This window comes from Microcaecilia unicolor, chromosome 9, assembly GCF_901765095.1.
Source record: "Microcaecilia unicolor chromosome 9, aMicUni1.1, whole genome shotgun sequence".
NCBI lineage: Eukaryota > Metazoa > Chordata > Amphibia > Gymnophiona > Siphonopidae > Microcaecilia > Microcaecilia unicolor.
The window spans coordinates 15834733-15860185 of record NC_044039.1 but is presented as its reverse complement, the minus strand read 5'-3'; the positions used below and the strand labels follow the sequence as shown (position 1 = coordinate 15860185).

At 41.8% G+C, this 25453-nt stretch overlaps 1 long non-coding RNA gene across 1 annotated transcript; it reads left to right on the top strand.

The window, feature by feature from the left end:
- The first annotated feature begins 1761 nt into the window (after nt 1–1761).
- LOC115477381 lies at nt 1762–25025 on the top strand. Its single transcript, XR_003943320.1, has 4 exons — nt 1762–1773; nt 7746–7751; nt 19967–19969; nt 24840–25025. It is a non-coding gene; the product is annotated as an uncharacterized LOC115477381 (long non-coding RNA).
- Nucleotides 25026–25453: the final 428 nt, after the last annotated feature.

Below are 25453 nucleotides of genomic sequence, written 5' to 3'. Positions count from 1 at the left end.
AAGAAAGACAGTCCCTGCTCAAAGAGCTTACAATCAAGCCCCCTCCCTGCCCATCTTCAAATCCTTGCTCAAAGCCCAATGTCGCCTTCGGTACCTAACTATGTCACCTCTATTTAGGAAATCTAGACTGCTGCCCCAACCTGATTGACTACACATTTTGTCCTTTAGATTGTAAACTCCTATGAGCAGGGACTGTCCTTCTTTGTTAAATTGTACAGTGCTGCGTAACCCTAGTAGCACTTTAGAAATGTTTAGTAGTAATAGTAGTAGTAGGAGGAGGAGGATAGCCATGGGAAGGGCAGTCTACGAAGATTTTCTTCTTTGATGCTTGGTTATGTTGATATCCCTTTGTGTACAAAGTTTTGATAAGAATATTTCTTTTCAATATCGGCATTACATCATACGACTCCTGAGGCAGGCGCTTAGGGGCCAAAACACAGCTGCTGTGTCGAGTCGATTTTGATGTTTTGTAATAAAGACATATATATACACCTACACATCTCCTTCATTTTTTGAGAAGAGCCGACTCTCTCGACTCCTTTTCATCTACGATTGTTTTCACATAGGGAACCAGCGCACCTCCACCCCTTGTGTGGCTTCCCCTTGTCCAGGGTAATGGGTGGGTCAGGGTGCTCCCAGAACTTAGGTGTGATACTGTATAATACTTGAATTTAGGTACTCAACTGCCATCAGTTCAGAATGAAGATTTACATAGGGTTCTAACCGGCATAAGTCTTCACGTCCATAGTTGGACGTGGGAATCCGCACTAACCGCTATTCTGTGAAGGTTGCTTAGCACTAACTACTACTACTACTTATCATTTCCATAGCACTACTAGACGAACGCAGCGCTGTACACTTGAACATGAAGAGACAGTCCCTGCTCGACAGAGCTTACAATCTAATTAGGACAGACAAACAGGACAAACAAGAGATAAGGGAATATTAAAGTAAGAGTGATAAAATAAGGGTTCTGAACAAGTGAATAAGGGTTAGGAGTTAAAAGCAGCATCAAAAAGGTGGGCTTTTAGCTTAGATTTGAAGACGGCCAGAGATGGAGTTTGATGTACCGGCTCAGGAAGTCTATTCCAGGCATATGGTGCAGCAACATAAAAGGAACGGAGTCTGGAGTTAGCGGTGGAGGAGAAGGGTGCAGATAAGAGAGATTTACCCAGTGAACGGAGTTCCCGGGGAGGAATGTAGGGAGAGATGAGAGTGGAGAGGTACTGAGGAGCTGCAGAGTGAATGCACTTATAGGTCAATAAGAGGAGTTTGAACTGTATGCGGAAACGGATAGGAAGCCAGTGAAGTGACTTGAGGAGAGGGCTAATGTGAGCATAATGACACTGGCAGAATATTTGGCTGCATTAGGTACACATTAGCACCTAACACAGCTTAAAGAAGGGCCCCCTAAGTGACTTTTATAGAAATGGCACCTAGGAAATACCGCCCAAAGTTAGGCACTGTTAACATCTGCACTGAGTCTAGCCCATACTGCTTGTATAAGTGCTTTCTTTTCTAAAACCACCATTTATACACACAGGACGATTTATATGCAAGAACTACTATGAATGGAGCGTCTCTCAGCGTTTCCTGAGATCGTGGACTCCCTTTTTATTTATTCATGCTTGTATCCCACAATTATCCAAGAAACGAGTTTCTGTTCAATGTGGCTTACATTTAACAGTTGTTAGAGATTACATTGATTCAACTACATTTACAAGGTCGTATGACGCTGTGTTTTACAGTGGTTGGCAAGGTAACTATTAGTGCGTATGGAATAGTCATTGGGTTTCTTGAGAAGATATGTCTTGGTTCATTTCTTAAAATGAAAAGATGCGTTACAGTTTAAGGTTGTGTTGTATATTGTTGTTCCAGAATGGTTAGTGCATATTTTACTCATATAATCTCCTGAAGAGGTAGGTCTTTAGGTCTTTTCTGAACTGGAGGTAGTTCGTGATGCTTCTTATGACTATGGGAATTGAGTTCTACCATTTTGAGCTCAGGTAGCTAAATCTGATGGTGAAAGTTCGCTCTGTGTTGTTGAATGACTAGAAATTAAACTGCTTGCAATTCCTGGATGATACTTCGTAATTATGGGTGGGGCAGAGAGTTTGGGAGATTTTAGAAAGTGTTCTTTGATTCTCATTGCTGGGAATTATTGCATATTGAACCTTATCGCGTGCCTGCAACTTGTTGGTTGTTTTGAAAATAGAATAAAGACATTTCAACATACACACTGGGTGATTTAGACATGTAAATCCATTTTTTACAGCTGTAAATGGTGCCCAACCCTAAATCACCATCATTAAGTACCAGCAAAGCAGCTTGCTTAGATCTGCTAACACGTGACAGCTGGAGGTGCTGAAATCCTTAAAACGTTTATCCTGCTGTTGAGCTTTGCATGAACTCTCAATCTGTCATCGGTGCTGGTGGTGCCTGGTTTTTGCCTTAGATCTGAAAGAGAAATTCTCTTCTGAGCTGCTGTAAGGGTGCTGTGTACATGCAGTGAAGTGAAGAAGTGCAATGAATTTTCTGAGCTGCCAATGCTATAAGTCAATAAACAGATTTATGCAAAAAAGCTTTCTAGTGTAAGCAAGATCTGGCTATTAACACACCCATGATAAGGATGAAAGAGTTACAGTATATCTGAAGTGTGGCCGATTACTATTCATGTTGCCTCTCTAATGGGACAAATAGCTGTTAAACTGTTAATTATGTTCTCTTTCAGTCATTATTTATTTGTTGCATTTATACCCCGCTCTTTCCCGCTCGATAGCAGGTTCAGTGCGACTTACATAGTATGGGTTACAAGGTATCACAGAAGTAACGTATTTGTAGGATATTAGAATTATGGTGTGGTTGTATAAAGTAGGACAAGAGGAAGAGATGTGGAGGGGAGGATTGAGGTATAGGTAATATTAGTGGTGTGGATTGGATTCGTAAATTAAGTCAGGTCGTTTGGGTAGGCTTGTTTGAAGAGGTAAGTTTTCAGCAGCTTTTGGAAGGGAAGATGTTCGTTGGTTGCTCAGATGGATCTTGGTATGGCGTTCCAGAATTGGCTGCCCATGACGGAGAAGTTGGATGCTAAGTAGGTTTTGTATTTGAGACCTTTGCAGGTGGGAAGGTGAAGGTTGGAAGATTTGGAAACGTTCCTGGCTGGAAGGTCGATCAGATTGGTCATGTAACTTGGAGATTCTCCTTGGATGATCTTGTGGATCAGTGTGTGAACTTTGAAGTTTATTCGTTCTTTGATAGGGAGCCAGTGGAGTTTTTCCTGGAGTGGTGCCGCGCTTTCGAATCGTGACTTACCAAAAATGAGTCTGGCTGCCGTGTTTTGGGCGGTTTGGAGTTTTTTTCAGGATTTGGGTTTTACATCCAATAAAGATGCTGTTGCAATAGTCAGCGTGGGTGAGTACAGTGGATTGTGCCAAATTGCGGAAAGTTTTTAGGGGGAGGAATGGTTTTATGGCATTATGCTGTATGGGGAAAGGATTTTATTTACACCTTTTTCAGTTGTAACTCAAGGCAAGTTTAAAGTCAGGTCCAGTAGGTCATTTTCTGTTCCTGGGGTTGTATAAGTTTGTACGTGAGGCAATGGAGAGTTAAATGACTTGCAGTCTTGCTTTTCTTAGAGAGTGCAATGGAGAAATCAGAACTACAAGTGCCTGCATGCAACGGGGTAAGCCCAGGTCTGGATCAACCCTGTCCTGTGAATCTGGATCCAGTTGGCAGCCTTAGGTATAAGTACCCCAGATTCTATAACGCATTGCAGTTCTTTATGTTGATCTGTATAATGACCATAAGCCAAGGGGGGTCTACATTTTCTTAGACTAGAAAAATACACAATAACTAGTAAAAAAAAAAAGCCCTGTTTCTGATGCAAATGAAACGGGGGCTAGCAAGGTTTTCTTCTGTGTGCATGTGGGAGTGTGTGTGTCCCTGCCCTCTGCCCTCTGCCCTCTCTCCCTTCCCCTCTGCTCCCTGTCCCCTCCCCCCTCGGAGTCGAGTCCTTCAGTGTTAAGTTTCCTGCTGTGTTTGTGTTACAGAGATAGCGAGGGCTTCTGCCCTCTCTCCCCTCCCCCCTCCGAGTCCTTCACTGTTACAGAGAGAGCGATTTGATTTCGTGCTTTGCTGTGTTTTCCTTCACTGTTTGTGTTACAGAGAGAGCGAGGGCGGGGCAGACACTCATGGGGAAACCGGATATCTCTCCCCCTTCACACTTCCGGCTGGAGGCTTCATAGAACGTTGATGGTGCCTTTTATATAGAGAGATTATTTTGTTTTCATTGTTTCATAATGCAACTGCTCAAATGGCATTTTGTAGTATAACAAAGCTGACAACGTAGAGAGGATATTATCAAAAAAGAGAAACAAATGACCTTTCTTTTTGTTCTCCAATGAACTTATACAGATAGAAGGATGCGCTGTAATGGGTTATCTGTTCCAGGGTAATGGACTAACAAAAGACAAAGAAGAACAGGGTGTACATCCTGACTATTTTTTAAATTTTGTTTTATTTTATTCTGGAGAGCTTTCTGTAGATTTTTATTAGTATTTCATTTCACTGTTTTTCTTCCTTTTATTGCGTTTCATTTTTAGCATCTGCCATCTGCAAAGTGAGTGTGCTAGAAATTCAATGACATATGACATTGAAAAAAAAATGAGTTTTGCTATCTTTTCTTTCATTGTGGAAATTAAACAAAATGAAACAATCCCCTTTCATAGCATTTTTAATTGCATTTCAAAACAAGTGCGCCTGTCTAATAAAATTCGAGTAAAGAGAAATACCACAGACAGAAAGAGAAGAGAGAAACAGAGCAAAGATATAGCATAGGGGATGGACAGCTGTAGCCACTAGAATGGAGAATGGCATACGGACGCTAATATATATATATTTTTTTGTTTCATTTGTACCCCACGCTTTCCCACTCATGGCAGGCTCAATGCGGCTTACATGGGGCAATGGAGGGTTAAGTGACTTGCCCAGAGTCACAAGGAGCTGCCTGTGCCTGAAGTGGGAATTGAACTCAGCTCCTCAGTTCCCCAGGACCGAAGTCCACCACCCTAACCACTAAGCCACTCCTCCACTGTTGCTACTATTGGAGAATCTACATGGAATGTTGCTATTCCACTAGCAACATTCCATGTAGAAGTCGGCCCTTGTAGATCACCAATGTGGCCGCGCAGGCTTCTGCGAGTCTGACGTGCAGGACGTCAGACTCGCAGAAACAGAAGCCTGTGCAGCCTTCTACATGGAATGTTGCTAGTGGAATAGCAAGATTCCATGTAGAATCTCCGATAGTAGCAACATTCCATGTAGAATCTCCAATAGTATCTATTTTATTTTTGTTACATTTGTACCCTGTGCTTTCCCACTCATGGCAGGCTCAATGCGGCTTACATGGGGCAATGGAGGGTTAATGCCCAGAGTCACAAGGAGCTGCCTGTGCCTGAAGTGGGAATATGATTCATGAACTGGAGATGAATGGTAAATGGCAGAAAACTTGAAGAAGTACAAAACAACATGCTACCCTTGTTTGCCAGATGAGCATCAGGGTAGATTACTTTTAGTAAAATTTTAGAGTTTCTAGATGGGTGAAGACCAGAATCAACTTGAGCTGGAAAGCCAATGGCCCAATAATCTACTCAAAACAAATATATGACACTGGAGAAAGGCTAATCCACTAATGCGTATTTTTTTAAAGGAGAAAATCCCTCAGAAATCTATCGGACTAGAAGTCCTAGGTTGCAACGAATTTAATAAAAACCATTGATGAGTTTCTATCATAGGGATTCACACAATTCTCCTACTTTTAAATTTTTTTAAGTGCTCTATGCTGTGATTCCAAATTCTTAGCATTTAAATTTCAACTTGAATATCTACAAACAGGCTCGATAGAGAGCACCAATGAATGTAATGCAACACTTAGGTTAGGTCCGACGGCGTCACCGTTTCACCTTCATGTGGCTTGAAGAATGTAACTTGAAAAAAATTGAGAGCTGAATCAGCAACACCAGTCCCTGAGGAAGCCACGTGAAGGTGAAACGGTGGCACCACTGGACCTAAGCTAAGTGTTGCTTTACATTCATTGGCGCTCTCTATCAAGCCTGTTTGTAGATATTCAAGTCGAAATTTAAATGCTAAGAATTTGGAATCACAGCATAGAGCACTTTAAAAAAAAATTAAAAAGTAGGAGAGTTGTGTGAATCCCTCTGATAGCAACTCATCAATGGTTTTTATTATATCCGTTGCAAACCTAGGACTTTTAGTCCGATAGGTTTCTGAGGGATTTTCTCTTTAAAAAAAAATACACATTAGTGGATTAGCCTTTCTCTAGTGTCATATATTTGTTTTGTATAGATTTACCGTATCACGACACTAGCTCCACTGCACTTTTTGTGTTTTAGTGTTGACAATAATCCACTCACCCAGCACTCTCTTTTTATCAATACAGGCCAGATTTTAAGTTCTGAACCAAAAGGGTGTACTTGGATTCTTCAGGCAGAAACATGAGACAAATGCTTAGCAGCAGCTATATATACAGGCAGAGCTGATGCAGAAAAGGATTCATTAACACTTTGGGGTCGGTATTCAAAGTGAATTATCCGGCAAGGAACTGCTCTTGGCTGGAGAAATCACCGGTTTGGGGTTAACCGCTGATTTTCAGTGGCAGGTAACCAGTTCACGCTGAACTGAGAACTGGCTATACGGGGGGGGGGGGGGGGGGGGGGGGGGGGATGTTCCAGAACAGGCTGATATTCAGTACTAAGGGAAGGGCAGGATAAGCACATAATTGGGCTCATTTTCAAAACAGAAAAACGTCTAAAAAGTGGCATAAAGCAGCAATTGGACGTTTTTGTCACAACACGTCCAAGTCAGTATTTCAAAACCCTATTTTTAGACGTTTTTCTATGAAGTCCATCAGAAGTGCGTCCGAAATCTCAAGGGGGCGTGTCAGGGGCGTGTTCAGGCGGGGACTTGGGTGTTCCTAAGACTTAGACGTTTTTCAGCCATAATGGAACAAAACAAAACTGTCCAGGACTAAAACTAAGATGTTCTGAGCTAGACCTGTTTTTAGAATGAATAATGCTCAAAAAATAACTGTTAACAAAATAAGTTTTTTTTATATTAAACTGTACCTGCTGTACACCACCTTGAGTGAATCTCTTCATAAAGGCGTTTAATAAATTCTAATTCTAATTCCCTTTAATATATTTGGGCAGGGCTGGCTCAAGGGATAGTGGTGTCCTGAGCCAATTTGCTTTGGCTCCCCCCCCCCCCCCCCCCCCGTGGGTCCAGCATTTCTCCCTCCCCTTTGACCACTGTCTTTCTCCATCACCACCCCCCTGGTCTGGTCACTTTTCCTCCTCCTCCTTTGTCTGCCCTTCTTGTGGGTCTGGCATTGCTCCATCTCTTCTGTCAATCCCCTATGGTCCTGTAAAGCTTATGTCAGTTGCCAGCAGGCTGCCCTGGGGTCTTCCCTCTGCTGCATCCTGCCTCCAATTTCCTGTGGCAAAAGGCAGCCTATCATACTGCTGCTGCAGCGGCAGGACCATGGGGGGAGTGAAAGACAGAGGGAGTAGTGCCAGCCCGCAGGCAGAGCGGACAGAGAGACAGGACCCAGAGGCTGGAAAGAGAAGGGAAGATACCAGACCAGCGAGGGGGGGGGGGGGGGGGGAGAAGAAAAAGCTTCACTTTAGACCAGGTGAGGTCAGAGGCTGGGTATTTTGGCATCCTTAGAGCACTCTGTACCTAACATGTCCAATGGTTAAACCAGCCTTATAAGTGGATATCAACTAGGGAGGCAAGGGTTCCAAGGTCATTACCCCTTGCTGTAATGGTATGATGGCCAGGAAAGCTGGAGCTAAAGACAAGGAAACTCTCGCTGGGCTGCATATTTATACTGTAGGAGCACAGTTTCCCTCCAAGTGGTGTGTCCTCCTACCATCCTCAATTACAGGTAGAGGATAGCCATCCTTTATTCCAGAAGCTGTAGGGGTATTTTAGTCAACATACAATACCATGGTGTAGCCACTAGATGTCTCTGCAATTCCTGAAGGAAGCAATATCTTAGCCTTTCTACCTGCATATAATATGTGACCCACTTTGGTTGTACCACAGGAAAGTAGTAAATCAAATGCTTATCCTTATCCCTTACAGACACACAAGCAAAGAGAAAGAGAGGACTGGAGAGGTGAGCAGGGTTGTTCTGAACAAACAGGCAGGGCAGAAAGTACACACAAAAGAGCTGCAAATAGCAAGCTTAAGGACTACAAAGGCAAGAACCAAACAAATCTTCCACTGTATTGTAATTGTGTTTTTTAACACATTATTTCTAGCAAAGGCTGAGGTGGTTCTCAATACACTTTCATCAAGCACAGTGCTTTGAATCCCCAAATAATGGGCACTTGAAGATTTAATTGAAACACTGTGTTTAATCATGATATTTTTCTGTACCTGCACAATACATTTTCCACAAGCAACCTGACAAACCTGTCACCTTTCCCCTGTAGGAACTAGAAAACAAGAGGACAGACATTTTTCAGCACAAACAACTGGACATTTTGAAAGTCACATTTTATTTTTCTGTACATGCTGTGTTCACATAGCAAGATAAGTACAGGAAATTTCCCTGTCAGATTTGAATTACCGCATTGGTACTGTACATGCCTTTTCCATTAGTAATTCTGATACGTAATGCCCCATAATTATACTATACATTGCTGTTACAGGTGCATACAAAATCCTACAGTAATTCCTGGACGTTTCTAATGGAATTAATTCAATGCTGTGGTGTAGTCAGGGCTGATTTTTTTTTGGAAATCATATCAACATGGAGGGGCACTAAGCAGTACAGAGGTTGATACAGGCTGCAGGTCTTCTCTCTTTGGCCTGTGTCACTGCTACAGACTTGGTGGACCATGCCTCCAAGGTGGAGGGTCATGTCTGACCTCTACCTGCAGTTCTGAATTCATGACCTTAATGGTAACAATAAAATATTTCTGTGTATAAAAGAAGAATGTGACCCAGGGGTGATCATATCTGATGATTTCAAGGTGGCCAAGCAAGTAAAAAAGGGGCCGGCAAAAGTCAGAAGGATGCTACGGAGCATAAAGAGAGAAATGGCCAACAGGAAAAAAAAGTGGTGACAATCCTTCTGTGTAGGTCACCAGTGTGATATCCTTGGATTACTTTGTATGGTTCTGGGGATCAAAGGGATGTAAATAGGATAGAGTTGATCCACTGGATCACTTCTAAAATGGTCAGTGGTCTTCATCAAACAGACAAAAAAAAACCTCAATATATATGCTTTGGAAAAAAGGTGGGAAACGAGAGATATGCTAGAGACATTTAAATACCTCAGAGACATAATATGACTCTGGGCAAGTCACTTAACCCTCCATTGCCCCATGTAAGCCGCATTGAGCCTGCCATGAGTGGGAAAGCGCGGGGTACAAATGTAACAAAAATAAAATGGATACTATTGGAGATTCTACATGGAATGTTGCTACTATTGGAGATTCTACATGGAATGTTGCTATTCCACTAGCAACATTCCATGTAGGCGGCTGCGCAGGCTTCTGTTTCTGTGAGTCTGACGTCCTGCACGTACGTGCAGGACGTCAGACTCACAGAAGCCTGCGCGGCCACATTGGTGATCTGCAAGGGCCGACTTCTACATGGAATGTTGCTAGTGGAATAGTAACATTCCATGTAGAATCTCAAATAGTAGCAACAGTGGAGGAGTGGCCTAGTGGTTAGGGTGGTGGACTTTGGTCCTGAGGAACTGAGTTCGATTCCCACTTCAGGCACAGGCAGCTCCTTGTGACTCTGGGCAAGTCACTTAACCCTCCATTGCCCCATGTAAGCTGCATTGAGCCTGCCATGAGTGGGAAAGCACGGGGTACAAATGTAACAAAAAAAAATACACAGGAGCCAAGGCTCTTTGAACTGAAAGGAAGCTCTGAAATGAGAGGTCATAGGATGAAGGTGAAAGGGGACAATCTCTGGAATAATGTAAGAAAATATGTTTTCATAAAAAGGGTGATGGATGCATGGAACAGCCTCCCAGTGGAGGTGGCGGAGAAGAAGACGACTATATCTGAATACAAGAAAGCATAGGACAAACAGAGGATCTCTGAAGGAGAGGAAGGGATTGTAGAGCTTAGTAGTTGATGTGGATGGGTTGTATAGTCTTTATATACCATTGTTTTCCCTATTTCTATGGCTTTCCTGCTGATTAACCCCAGTTTAGAATGGTAAAGGCACAAGGCAAAGTCTTTGTGACTATACACATCACAATAGCAGAACGTAAAAACTGAGGGCAGGTAAAGACTCCGCAGATCTGCCCGTTCCGATCTCCCATTGCAATGCCTCAGATCCTGCTTGACCTTCAGCCTTGTCCCCGCTTCCTCATTGGATTCTGCAGCCCCAGCGCCAACTTCCAGAAAATGCCAGAAGGAGGTAGAGAAATTCATATTTGTAATGTAAAGAATGCCCTGAGGTATAGTAAAACAGCCATCACAATGTAATTATTTTTTATATGCAAAATATTACATTAGACATTTTAATCCATTGCAGTCAAAATGAAAAGCCATTCAGTTGGTGTTAGAAGCTGAGTGAAGGAGTAGCCTAGTGGTTAGTGCAGTGGACGTTGATCCTGGGGAACTGAGTTTGATTCCCACTTCAGCTCTTTGTGACTTAAACATCCATTGCCCCTGGTACAAAATAAGTACCTGAATATATGTAAACCCGCTTTGAATGTAGTTGCAAAAACCTCAGAAAGGCAGTATATCAATTCCCATTTCCCTTTCCCTATTTGAGATTCTACATGGAATGTTGCTGTTGCTACTATTTGAGATTCTGGAATGTTGCTACTATTTGAAGATTCTACATGGAATGTTGCTAGTGGAGGAGGAGCCCAGTATATCAATTCCCATTTCCCTTTCCCTATTTGAGATTCTACATGGAATGTTGCTGTTGCTACTATTTGAGATTCTGGAATGTTGCTACTATTTGAAGATTCTACATGGAATGTTGCTAGTGGAGGAGGAGCCTAGTGGTTAGTGCAGTGGACTTTGATCCTGGGGAACTGAGTTCGATTCCCACTGCAGCTCCTTGTGACTCTGGGCAAGTCACCTAACCCTCCATTGCCCTTGGTACAAAATAAGTACCTGAATATATGTAAACCGCTTTGAATGTAGTTGTAAAAACCTCAGAAAGGCAGTATATCAAGCCCATTTCCCTTCCCCCTTTCCCTTATGACATCACAATATCAAAAGTGAGCCAAGTATCGGGCAATCAAGCCATTGTGACATCACTGATGAGGTTGGCTCTTATTGGTGGAATGAGTGGAGGAGTAGCCTAGTGGTTAGTGGAGTGGACTTTGATCCTGGGGAACTGAGTTCAATTCCCACTGCAGCTCCTTCTGACTCTGGGCAAGTCACTTAACCCTCCATTGCCCCTGGTACAAAATAAGTACCTGAATATATGTAAAACCGCTTTGAATGTAGTTGCAAAAACCTCAGAAAGGCAGTATATCAATTCCCATTTCCTTTTCCCCTCCCAAATCATGTATTACACAGGGGCTCATTTTCAAAGCAGACAAAGTTCCATAGGCACGCAACCTTATAAGTGCTTTGAAAATATGACTCACAGTGTATGTCATAGGTGCACTTGGAAATCTTATAGTGAAATTAGCAAAGACACCAAGTTAGTCAGCACCAGGCTGGAGATTTTTAGCCAGTTCTGGTTTTGAACATACATCCCAAAGCAATGCAGGATTTGTAGTGCCTGATCTTGTCCATTAAATTCAGTGTTCGAAGTCCCATAGTGCACCAGGATGAGGTGATCAGAAATCCAAGGTTGTCCCAAAATCTCCAGCCTTGAACCAGGTAACTTGGCATCTCTGAATTAGGCTTTTCCTGTCATAGGCCCTTATTTAGGGAATTCATTGCGCTGTGGCCTTGAAACTCTACCAGTCCTCAAGGGCTGCCAACTTGTTTGGTTTTCAAGATATCCATAATGATTATGCATGAGAGCGATTTGCATGCCTACTGCCTTCACTGTATGCAAATCTCCCTCATGTATATTCATTACAGATATCCTGAAAACCTGACCTGTGGGTGGCCCAGTGGGTTACCTTTTCAAACTGATCTGCTGCTATTCAGAAAGAAGGCTAAGATGTTCCTTCTCCTTGATTTTCAGCCTGCAATTTTATCTGCTTTAGGATGTATTTTTGAAGATTTGTCTGATTTATCCTGAAGTCGTTTATTATTATGACTGAAGGTTTAATTGTGATCTCCTGAAGATTGTAAGATTGGCATCACAGAAGTGATCGGAAACAAATAAGTAAAATAGTAATGAGACCGTGAAATATTTCATGTTTCATTTCACACTGAGGCTTTTAAGATACCCATGACAGCCACATTGCTGTGAGAGCTTTTTCTGAATGTATTTTTAGCTCTAACTGGGTTGTCCAAAAATCTAAGCAGAGATGCCAAGTTAAAGAAATTGCAGCAGCCAGAATCCATTACAATTTATGATTCTTCCTATTTTGTTTTACACCTTATTGCTTGGATTTTTGCCTTCCTTCCCCTCCCCCCCTCCTACTCACATGTGAAATGGCCACACGATAAGTGGTTCACTTACCGCAGTCATTTCTTTAAAAGAAAAAAGAGAGCCTTTTACCTGATGTGGTAAAAGGGGGCTTCAGCATGTCAAAAACACAGGCTGACACTACTGCATAGACATCCCAGCAGAACAATGGGGCACCCTAGGGGGCAGTGCAGTGGAGTGGACTTCACTTAAAAGGTCCCAGGTACACATCTCACCATAACCCCTTTATACTACTACTACTACTACTATTTAACATTTCTAAAGCGCTACCAGGGTTACGCAGCGCTGTACAATTTAACAAAGAAGGACAGTCCCTGCTCAAAGGAGCTTACAATCTAAAGGACAAAAAAGTGCAGTCAATCAAATTGGGGGCAGTCTAGATTTCCTGGATAGAGGTACAATGGTTAGGTGCCGAAAGTGACATTGAAGAGGTGGGCTTTGAGCAAGGATTTGAAGATGGGCAGGGAGGGGGCTTGGCGTATGAGCTCAGGGAGTTTTATTCCAAGCATAGGAGAGGCGAGGCAGAAAGGGCGGAGCCTGGAGTTGGCGGTGGTGGAGAAGGGTACTGAGAGGAGGGATTTGTCCTGTGAGCAGAGGTTACGGGTAGCAGCGTAAGGGAAGATAAGGGTAGAGAGGTAATGAGGGGCTGCAGATTGAATGCATTTGTAGGTTAGTAGGAGAAGTTTGAACTGTATGCGGTACCTTATACTGAATGGAGAACCCTCCAGGAGCAGAAAAATACCTATTGTACCTCACTGTACACCACTACTTGCACGTGTCACCTATATGTAGGTACAGTGGGTGTTTAGTGTTTTTGGAGGGCTCACACATTCCACCACAAGTGTACCAGTTAGAGCAGGACATGGGCCTCAATCACCTTCTCTACAGTCCAGTGCACTGACTACTAGCTACTCCTGGGACCTGCTTGTAACTCTAATAGGAATGGCCATCATATCTGAAGCTGTCATAGACCCTGGTATATACTGTCAGCTGACAAAATTGTCACTCAAGCCCCAGAAGTTAATTATCAGAAATTCACAATATACTTTCAAGTATGTTTTGTGGAGCTTCAAGGCACCTTGGCATCTGGGATTGTTGAATCTGCAGGCAGGCACCTGATGGTTTGGAAGTACACGAAGATTATGAATTACTGTCGATGAGCATCTGACATTAGTGCCCATTCTATTTTTGATATTTCTTTGAGTACAAGTGGGCTTCATTGACACTTGGAATGATTCCTACGCTATGGTTTTTTTTTTCCTATGATGGTGAACCGTGCCCATGTTTTAAAAGTATTGCGGGCTGGGTGGCTCTTCTGAGGTTTTTTTCCTCCACTGCAAAAATAAGTGTATCGGACTATTGCGGTGCCGAAGTGCCTTGAAGCTCCACAAGACATACTTGACACTATATTGTGAATTTCTGTATATACTGTCACCGTCACATCTTAGGGGGCTGGAGGAGGGTCAGTGACCACTGGGGGGAGAAAGAGGGGCTATGCGACTGAGGGATTGCGTTTGGTCAATCCAAATATCTTTCTACTTTTGTGTGAAGGGGATCACACGGCGTCGCAGTAGATCATTTCTAAAAATTGGAATTGTTCTCATAATACTGCCGCATGCTGTCAGCTATTACTTGTGACCCCTGACGCAGGCGCTGGGCGCCGAAACACGGACCGCGTCGGGTCCATTCAAGCATTGTATCATCAACGTATAAAATTAAAGACTTTATTCCCCTTTATCTGAAGGCCCTCGGTGCTTTTTTGTTTGTTTCTGTTTTTTTTTTTTGTGTGTGTGCTTTGTTCCCTCTCTCTGTTACATTTAATTTTGGCCCTAGACATTTTCATTTTATTCCATTATTGCAGAAAAAAATGACAATTTTTTGGTGCCACCCAAAACATGTCCCAACACACTCCCTTGAAATTTGGACAAACTGTAGAGCAAAATGTCTAAAATCAGGGTTTTTGAGAGAAAAACATCCTTCTGTCACCTTGTGACATTTTTTGAAAATTTTTTTTTTTGAAAATGAGAACCATAGTGTTCCATTAAACTGCTGTTACATGGAAAGCAGCACGGTCAATTTTCTACTTCAGAATTCAAGTCTCCAAGTATTAGGTCTTACCAGCTGTTTATTTGCACTTAGTCCATGAATAAAAATATCACCATGGAGACAAAAAAGGACAACAATATAAAGCAGAATCAGAGCTATGATATGAACGAGTTGAAAATGCATTTGAAGGAGTTTGAGCAAGTGCATTAATCTCTTATTATTAACTTGAACCTAAGTTATGCTCCCAGGCAAGAAAGGAAACATTCCGTGAATTTAGAGTGACCAGGTTAATTCTTATCAAGGGCTCTCATCAGCTCTGTGCCACTCAGTCAAAAAGTGCATTGCAGGACTAGACTGACAGCCCAGTGACCCATATGCTAAAATCCTAAATTTGCATCTCAGATCTGTCTCCTGCCTTCCCTTGCCTCACAATGTGATGTTAAAACACAGCAGCACAGCACTAATCACTAGTGACAGTATACAATGGAAGGAGGGGAGGGGAGCAATTTTTAAAATGTTCACATTATGAAAAAAACAGCAGATACTTTTTACCCCTTGGACTTGCAACAGTTCTAGAAGGAAAGTATACTTGTATTCTCCCTTTGAAACTTGTCGCAGATTGAAAGGACTTATGGATCATGTTTTCACCTGTTTTTTTTTTGTGAGGGGTATTCTTCTTTGTAATATGGCTAAAAGTTTTAGAATTGCCCCATCCCCAAACATAGGGGACCCTTTTACTAAGCCACGTGTCTACGCGTACACAACATGCGCCAAAATGGAGTTACCGCCCAGCTACCACGTGGCTCTCGCGGTAATTTCATTTTGACATGCATCTGATGCGCGCATCTGAGAAATAATTTTTATTTTCAGACACACTTATCGGACACTGGCCAAGTGGCATTTCACGTGCGTAGGTCATTACCGCTCGACTACCACGTGAGACTTTGTCACTAGGTCAATGGCTGGCAGGAAGGTCTCAGACCCAAAATGGATGTGCACCAATTTTGATTTTGCCACTCGTCCATTTTCAGCAAAAAGTTTAAAAAAGGTCTTTTTGCACAGGCGCGCTGAAAAATGGATTGGTGCGCTTCCAAGACCTGTGCCTACACTACCGCAAGCCATTTTTCAGTGCACCTTAGTAAAAGGACCCCATACACCTTTATTCAAACAAAAAAACATATTATGGAGGTAATTCGATAAGAATGCAAAACATTAGGCATAAAATAATGAACGCTGAGGTAATATTCTACAATGACATCTGGCGCATAGATTCTGTTATAGAATTTTTATTTATTTATTCGTTACATTTGTATCCCACATTTTCCCACCTATTTGCAGGCTCAATGTGGCTTACATAGTACCGTATCGGCATTCGCCAATTCCGGTATGAACAAATACAAGGTGATATTGTGGTAGAATAAGGAACATGTGTGATAGACACATTGGGGGTTCTTAGAGAGGAAGAGTTCAGTTATGTCCATTACAAACTTTGGTTTCGTTGTGTTGCAGGTATTTCGGCTTTTACGTTGGGTCGATGGGGTATGCCTTTTTGAACAGGGTTGTTTTTAGTGATTTACAGAAATTTAGGTGGTCATACATTGTTTTTACGACTTTTGGCAGTGCGCTCCATAGTTGTGCGCTTAAATAGGAAAAGCTGGATGCATAAGTTGATTTGTATTTGAGTCCTTTGCAGCTTGGGTAGTGGAGATTTAGGTATGTCCGTGCAGATCCTGTTGTGTTTCTGGTTGGCAGGTCTATGAGGTCTGTCATGTATCCGGGGGCTTCGCCGTAAATAATTTTGTGAACCAGGGTGCAGATTTTGAAAGCAATACGTTCTTTGATTTAGGTCAGCATCAATGCACCTAAATTTAGGCAAGATCACTTCCACCATCTCTATAGCTGGCATAAATGTGCTACCTAGTTCCGCCACTTACCTGAGCAATTTACAGTATTCTATAATCTGCCCATGACCCTCCCAGGCCGACACCCCCTTGTGCACTGTAGAAGTTAGGCCATAACCTTCAATTTCTATAAATGGCGCCTTAAGTTGTGCACTTTAATTTGGCCACATGGCCAAATTGTGCGCACAACTTAATTGATTAATAAGCCAATCAGTGCTTAGCAACCAATTTGCAGCACTAATTGGCTTTAATTAGAATTTACCCACACAACTTGTACGTTTGGGAAGCTTGCCAGGTGCCCTTGGCCTGGATTGGCCGCTGTCGTGGACAGGATGCTGGGCTCGATGGACCCTTGGTCTTTTCCCAGTGTGGCATTACTTATGTACTTATGTCCTCTACTTGGCTCACTTTTATTACATAGAGCAGTGATTTAACCTATTGTGATGTCATAGTGGCTCATTCCACCAATAAGAGCCAACCTCATAGTGATGTCACAATGGCTTGATTGTATAGAATGTTTGTACGTTTGGGAAGCTTGCCAGGTGCCCTTGGCCTGGATTGGCCGCTGTCGTGGACAGGATGCTGGGCTCGATGGACCCTTGGTCTTTTCCCAGTGTGGCATTACTTATGATCTTATAACTTTCTAGGTGTATTCTATAACAGTGTGCATAGCCAAGAAGGGGGTGTGGCTGTGGGCATGGAATGGGCAGGTTGTGGGCATTTCAAAAAAACTACGCACACTATTATGAAATATACCCGATCTGCGCCTAACTTAGGCGCAGGTATTTAGGCCTGGTTTTAGGTGGCCTAAATGGGTGCACCTACATTTTAGTTGCAAGAATGGCGTGTAAGTGTATTCTATAATCTATGCCTAACTTTAGGTGTAGTTTATAGAATCACACTAAGTGTATGTTTTTTTGGTGCCATTCTTAGAATTTGGCCTAAAGTTTATAGAATTCTGCTTCACACCTCATCACTAACTTGGGAGGATGAAGACTGTTGTGCTCTCGGAAAATTTCTGTTTCATGCTATTTCCCACGTTCGTTCTGAGAATGTTTGGGTTTGGTTTTCATTATGTCATCAAGAGAACAATATTGTTAAGTTGTGCACACTTTCGAAAGAGTGCTCACTAGTGCAAAGAATGTATCTCTTTCAGAAGATCACACACTATGGCTGGATTCTGTATATGGCATCTAAAATGTAGATGCATTTGGAATAACCAAGTGTACCGTTGTCCACAGTAAGATGCATTTTATAGCATAGCACTGGGGGAATGCATGCACATTTAGGCGTGGCCATCTACGATGCTGAAAACCTGCTATAAATACCTATCCTAAATATATGCACGTTCCCCTGAATTCTATAACAATGTGTGTAAATTTGATTGATGCCCCTGACATGCCTACACTCCTTCATGGCATGTGCCCTCTTTTCAGCTACACGCAGTTGAAATTAGACTACACCTAAAAAGAAGCGCGCTTAAATTCCAATTATTGTCAATTAGTGATGATAATTGGTTTTTCAGCCAATTAGCACATTTAATTGGCGTCGTTACTCAATTTAGTGCACATTGAGTAGCATCCACAATTTAATGCACGCTACTCGCCAGGCCATATAAGAATGTGGCCCTTTTTGCACATGTGCAATGATTTCCACTTGCACATACTATTGGGAAAGAGTGCACACTATCTGCAAATAGCGCACACTCAGTCGAAAAACTGTATGCTCTTTCCAAACAAGTGTGCGCTCTTCAAAAGAGAATGTAGCATCGGTGGCACACACACAAAAAAACGCAGACACAAAATTTCATGGTTTTTCTTCTCATTTTTGTTTGCTAATGATGTGAAATGATATTGGAAATAAATACCCTATTAATCAAATGACACTGGATATAAATATCTAGCCAATATGCACACAGAAGAACAAGTCCTAGCAGTCTAGTCAGCAATCAGGAAACAGCGAAGAGGACTCAAAATGAATCGACGATGCTTTTAAAAAGTCTAGGAATTTATTATACAACAACCAAGACTCGACACAGCTGTGTTTCGGCCAATAAGGTCTGCCTCAGGAGTCTATTTGCAGAAACATAAAAATAAATATGTATCTAAAAACACACAGTAAACACATAAAAATAAAAATATAAGTAGCAAGGGAAATAGCGAAACAGTTATCTTGGGATGTCCACTATACATAAAAATCTAAATTATAAAGAATAGAAAATGAACAATAAAACAAATTTATACCAAAATCATATACCTTTAAAATGTTGCTAGCGTACATATTGGAGTTAAGGATAAAATAAATGAACAAGCGTAAATACCTCCTACAGAGGGTAGAAGAGAATGGGAAAAGTTCTACTAGCCAGCACAATAATCCCATGGAATCAGCTCTCGGTATTTCCTTGCCAGCAAGTTTGGGACTACCTGGTAGGATAGACCAACCTCAGCAGTCAATGAGAAGTTGCAGGTTCCATAGCAACCTGTTTTCAAATAGCAGTGAAACCTTCTTTAGTCTCAAAAAAAATCAGTTACTTCTGTTCTGTTTTGGAGGTTTTGAAACAGTTGCAAAAAATAAATCTAAGTTGAGCAAAGCAGTTCTAAAGTCAACAGATTATACACAAAATAACATTTCAAAAGATCTGAACTGCCAACAAGTGTCTCATATATGACACAGCTAATTCTACTTTTGTACCGCTGGCAAAGTAAAGAATAGGATTGTATTAAAGGCACTGATCTAAGGAAGTTTTTGACACATATAAAGAGTGTAGTTGAATATGAAACATCTTGAGATGGTTATTTCATTAGGCTTATTTTTTATATATATATATTCTTTTTCCTAAAGTGGCATGTATATAAACAGGATGGAGTCGGTCCAGAGGGCGGCTATGAAATTAGTAAGCGGCCTTGAATGCAAAAATTATAGGGACAGGCTTATGAACCTCAACATGTATACGCTGGAAGAGAGGAGGGAGAGAGGAGACATGATAGAAACGTTTAAATATCTCAAGGGCATTTATGTACAGGAAGAGAGCCTTTTCCAAATGGAGAGCTCTAGAATAAGGGGGATATGACAAAGATAAGAGGGAATAGGCTTAGGAGTAACCCAAGGAAGTATTATTTCACAGAAAGGGTGGTGGAGGCGTGGAATAGCCTCCAGGTGGAGGTGGTGGAGTCGAGGACTGTTCCAGAGTTTAAAAAGGCATGGGATAAGCATTTGGGATTGCTTAGGAACAGGAAGAATTAGGGGTTATAGAGGATGGGCAGACTGGATGGGTCATATTTATTTATTGCATTTGTATCCCACATTTTCCCACCTATTTGCAGGCTCAATGTGGCTTACATAGTTTTGTTAATATTGTCGTTCCAGGATATCAGATACAGTTAGTAATGTGCAGAGAGTAAGTAAAGGAAGAAAGAAGGGAGTAATTGGGGTAGGTATAGAAGGTGGGCTTTCATAACTGAGTGGGTTGGTGAGGTGGATTAGTGAGGTTATAGGTTCTCATTGTAGGCCTTATTGAAGAAGTATGTCTTCAGAGATTTGCGAAAGACAGTTGTTTCGTCGATTGTTTATCTGCCATCATGTTTCTATGTTTCTCTACTGCAAATTACAGGCACAGCCCCACTCATGCTTATGTATTTGCAAACATCTTCAGCTGTAGTGTTTCTTTTTTGTTTGTTTGTTTTAAATTTTTTATCTTTACTAGTTGTCTTGGCTTTTGAACTAATTCATCATTGGGTTGTCAATCAGTTCATTATTGATTGTGGATATTACACAGATGGGGATGGTACTTGCTGAGAGAAGGAAATTGAAAAGCTGTACTCTGTTGCTAACTCATTGTACACAGACTCAAACTGATGTGATGGATATCAGTTTCTGTAATCTAAAAACATAAATAAAAATTTAAGTTAAATAAAAAAATAAAGAAAAGAATTTTGCAGGCTGGAGAAACATAGTGGACAGCGACCTCTACTGATCACATGGTAGGTACACTAAGTACTGTACATACAAGCACAGAATATGTAAAGAAATAAACATACTGAGAAAAGTAAACAGTGAAAAAGCAGAACGAGTCATGCAGGTGCAAAGAAAAGGAGCTGTAAAATAGACAGTGATGGATCCATTGCTGGAAGGTTACAGAAGTGGCGCTGGTTTGTTTTGTTTTTTTGGAATTTAGTGGAAGGTAGGGGTTAGGCAGCCCCAAAATTATTCTTTTGTTTTCTTTCCTGTGTCATTTGCAGCATTGTTCGTTTCCTTTTGTTTTGGTTAGTTTCAGGGGTAATGTCGTTAAGAGGGTGCCTTCTTTGCAAACAGTTCACATTTTTATCAGCAAATGCAAAATGTCATTTTTTTTTCTGGTCACTTTCATTTGTTAAAGACATGCGTTGACACGGCATAGGACACTGACATTTCAAACTACCCATCCCTAGTGGAAGGTCTCTTTAAAATTTCAGCCAGAACCTCTTTTTATTTAGCTATTTGTATGACCTTACTACTACTACTACTACTTAACATTTCTAAAGCGCTACTAGGGTTACGCAGCGCTGTACAGTTTAACAGAGAAGGACAGTCCCTGCTCAAAGGAACTTACAATCTAAAGGACAAATGTACAGTCAGTCAAATTGGGGCAGTCTAGATTTCCTGAATAGAGGTATAAAGGTTAGGTGCCGAAGGCTACATTGAAGAGGTGGGCTTTGAGCAAGGATTTGAAGATGGGCAGGGAGGTGGCTTGGCGAGTGGGATCAAGAAGTTTATTCCACGCATAGGGTGAGGCGAGGCAGAAAGGGCGGAGCCTGGAGTTGGCGGTGAAGGGTACTGATCTTGGGGTTCTCCCCTCCCCTCTATTTTTACGGTGCAGCCATTACAGAGGTCCAGGAGCCAGAGCACAATGCCCCACCAAACTAGATATGAATTTATGCTGAACACGACCTACAGATTTTGTTGAGGTCTGGAGGCTGAGATAGACTTTGTGGAGGCTGAAAAGTAGACTAGAGGTTGAGGAGAGATAAGAAGGGGTAGCAAAGGAAAGATCTTGGAATTGAAAGTGAATTGAGGTAAGCTATATAATTTGGTTGCACTGAAAAGCTCTAGCAAAATGATGAGACAACCTTTGCCTCCCTTCAGGCTTCCCTCCTCCATTGCTTCAGTCTACAAGCTCAGGCAGCCCTCTTTTCTTTATAAGTGTGTGCTGCTCCCACCATCCTGTTAAAATGAAAGCAGGGATAGCTTGAGTTAGCAGGGCCTCCCCATTGCTAGAGGTCTGCCTCTTGATCTGGTCATCTTTACAGTACACTATATGCAATTTGCATGTTTATTTATTCAGGTACAATTTAACATAAGGGAAAGGGGGGGGAAGGGAAATGGGACTTGATATACCACCTTTCTGAGGTTTTTGCAACTACATTCACAGTGGTTTACATATATTCAGGTACTTATTTTGTACCAGGGGCAATGGAGGAGCTGCAGTGGGAATTGAACTCAGTTCCCCAGGATCAAAGTCCACTAGGCTAATCACTAGGTTACTCCTCCACTAGTAACATTCCATGTAGAATCTCAAATAGTAGCAACCACTAGGCTACTCTTCCACTCCTTGGGATTCCGGAATCTTGCTAATCTTTGGGGTTCTACATGGAATGTTGCTACTCTTTGAGATTGTGCCTGGAATCTTGTTAATGACACTTGATATACTGCCTTTCTGAGGTTTTTGCAACTCCATTCAAAGCGGTTTACATATAGTCAGGTACTTATTTTGTACCAGGGGCAATGGAGGGTTAAGTGACTTGCCCAGAGTCACAAGGAGCTGCAGTGGGAATTGAACTCAGTTCCCCAGGATCAAAGTCCACTGCACTAACCACTAGGCTACTCCTCCACTCCACATAAAACTTACAATGTTGTCAACAGCATAACAATAGCAAAATAACCAAGAATAAACATAAATACAATAAATGAGGTAAACTTGATAACAGTAAATTGAAACCTAATAATAGAACTACTATGAAACAGTATAAAAATATACACATTTAACAGCACTGGAATTCAAATATCAGAGATATACAATGTTATCATAATACTAATGATACACTAATAAGCATGCATTAAAACATTCAACTAACATAGATACAATGCTAAAGATTTTCAACAAAACAGTTTACTGTATAGCTGAGGGACCAATAGCAGATATAGGATGGGAACCAGATGCATGGTACAGAGTCAGTTAGGATAATTTGATGGTTAGCTAAAATCAAGTCAACAAATAGTAGACACAATGTTCTCTTGAAATCTGGTATAACGGGGGAAAAGGTCTCATTTGTCACTGGGTCTTAGTGCCCTAGTCTTCAGCACCAGGTAATAGATAAAACCCATCCTTTTACCTCTAATTGTATTTGTATCTGTTTTTTTAATCATTTTCAAAAATTTCTCAACTCAGTAATGACACTGAAAAGTCCTGTACGGAGTGACTGGCAATTGGCACAAAGCTCACAGAATGTAGTATCATTTATCTTAAAGCTCGTTGGACCCCGACAGGCACCCATTTCGTTCCCGCTTTTTCAAGGGATCTGAGCCTATGGATACACCTGCGTGGTACGAGAAAGCTCGATGCTTATGCCACCCTGATTTTAAAAGGGAAAGTAACTTTCCTTTTGCAAAAGCCCTTGGCATAAAGAACCCACAGAGTTTTTCCACCTGTTTGTTGCTCCAGTAATCGCTGGGTTTCCAGTTCTGCACAAAACACACCCAGGAAATCATCCCTTGATCCAAATGAAAGTATATGAAAATGCCATCTATATTTTTACCTAGATTGAGGGTAATTTTCAGACATTCGATTTATCCAGTTAATGGCTTTCAAAATTGCCCTGCTAGGGTCAAAATGAAGCCTCTTCCTTTCATCACAGTGACTTCTTCTAAAAGACTCCAGGGCTGTGAATGACAAAGTCTTTTGACTAATGAAGAAGCAGGCAGCACAGTGAAAGAGTAGTTAGAAGGGGGAACCAGTGAAAAAGCATCTGGGTTCTTTTGTAGTGTTTAATGCCATAGATGCTGTGTGATCTTTCTCATGTATTTTAGCTCTTGTGGATTTTGGAAGGTTATAGAAGGATGGAGTGCGGATGTCAGAGCCCGCCCGAGAGACTTCAAGGACAAATCTAGGCAGCAGGGGACTGAAGGAGTGCTACCACAAAAAGTGATTGATTCAGTGCTAGTCTGAAACTGGTGAGTGATAATGCGATGTCATGGCTTCAGGCTCACCACTGTCCATCAATTTTCTACAGCTAAGTGGTAGCATTTACCGCCAGCATTATCAGGTCAAAGTACTTAAGTTACTCACACAGCCATGTTACAGAATGCCCTACCCATCTTTCCAGAGAGGGATTTTCTATTACTGAAAGCAGAATTCATAATGGACCTCCCCCCCCCCCCCCCACCTCAACCCATTCAACAGCGAGTGCCATCCTACTTTGCCCCTCTGCATTGGGTTTTAGAGATTCAAGAAATTGTAAGGTCAACAGTCTGTAAAACAACTCTTTCTTTGGCGGGGGGGGGGGGGGGGGGTGAAGTTTTAAAAGTAAAACAATCAAAACATAGAAAAAATATATATCTTTTTTTATTGGACAAACATAATACATTTGTTGATTAGCTTTTGATGATAACCCTTCTTCTTCAGATTGGCGATAAGCAAATGTCGACAAATTTGCATGTATCTATATACATAAATGCATAAATGCTTCCATGCCAATTCCCTACCTATAACGATCTGCTTTGTACATTTTCCAATTCCCTACCTATGACACACCCTCTCCAAAAATATATATATAAAAAATTATGCACTGTAGCACATTTGATGGTAAGCATTTTCTCGTGCATTAAGTGTGCGTTAGGGCTTCATCCCCTTTAGTAAAAGGGCCCTTAAGTAGGTACTTGAGCGATGGAGGGTTAAGGGGGTCTTTTATTAAGGCACGCTCACATCTTTGGCGCACGCTAAAATTGTAGGTGCGTTAAACGTTAGAGACGCCAATGCATTCCTATGGGCGTCTCTAAATTTTAGCATGCCCACAATTTTAACATGCGCTAAAAATGTGAGCGCGCCTTAGTAAAAGATGCCCTTAGTGACTTGTCCAAGATCAGAAGGAGCTGAAGCAGGATTTAAATGAGGCTCTTTCTCACACTATGTACAGCAGTGGTTATAGTGATATTGGACAAATCTTGATTACAGACCTCCTCGGAAAAGTCTGAAGTGTGTCACAACCTACGCGCACTCTGAGATCATCTCAGAAACAGCTACTTGATGTGCCTTCATTTCATCAGATGTATTTGGAAGAATGCAGATCATCTGTTTTCTACATCAAAGGTCTGAAATTATGGAATGCATTGCCCATTGAACTTCGTTCCATACAAATTATGGACCAGTTTAAAAAAGCATTGAAAACTCATTTATTTTTGGTTCCTCTGATGTATGATATTACTTTAATACCATGTAAATTCTAATCTGCTGTATGTTTTAATTTTAGAGTAACAAAGAGGGGCATAATTGAACAGGGCGCCCAAGTTTTCCTGAGGGCATCCTCGCAGAATGTCCTCGGGAAGGGGTGGGGAACCCCGTATTATCAAAACAAGATTGGCGTCCATCTTCCGTTTCGATAATACGGTCGGGGACGCCCAAATCATGAAATTTAGGTCAACCTTAGAGATGGTCGTCCTTAGAGATGGTCATTCCCCGTTTTCAGCGATAATGGAAACCGAGGACGCCCATCTCAGAAATGACCAAATCCAAGCCATTTGGTCATGGGAGGAGCCAGCATTTGTGGTGCACTGGTCCCCCTCACATGCCAAGACACCAACTGGGCACCCTAGGGGGCACTGCAGTGGACTTCACAAATTGCTCCTGGGTGCAT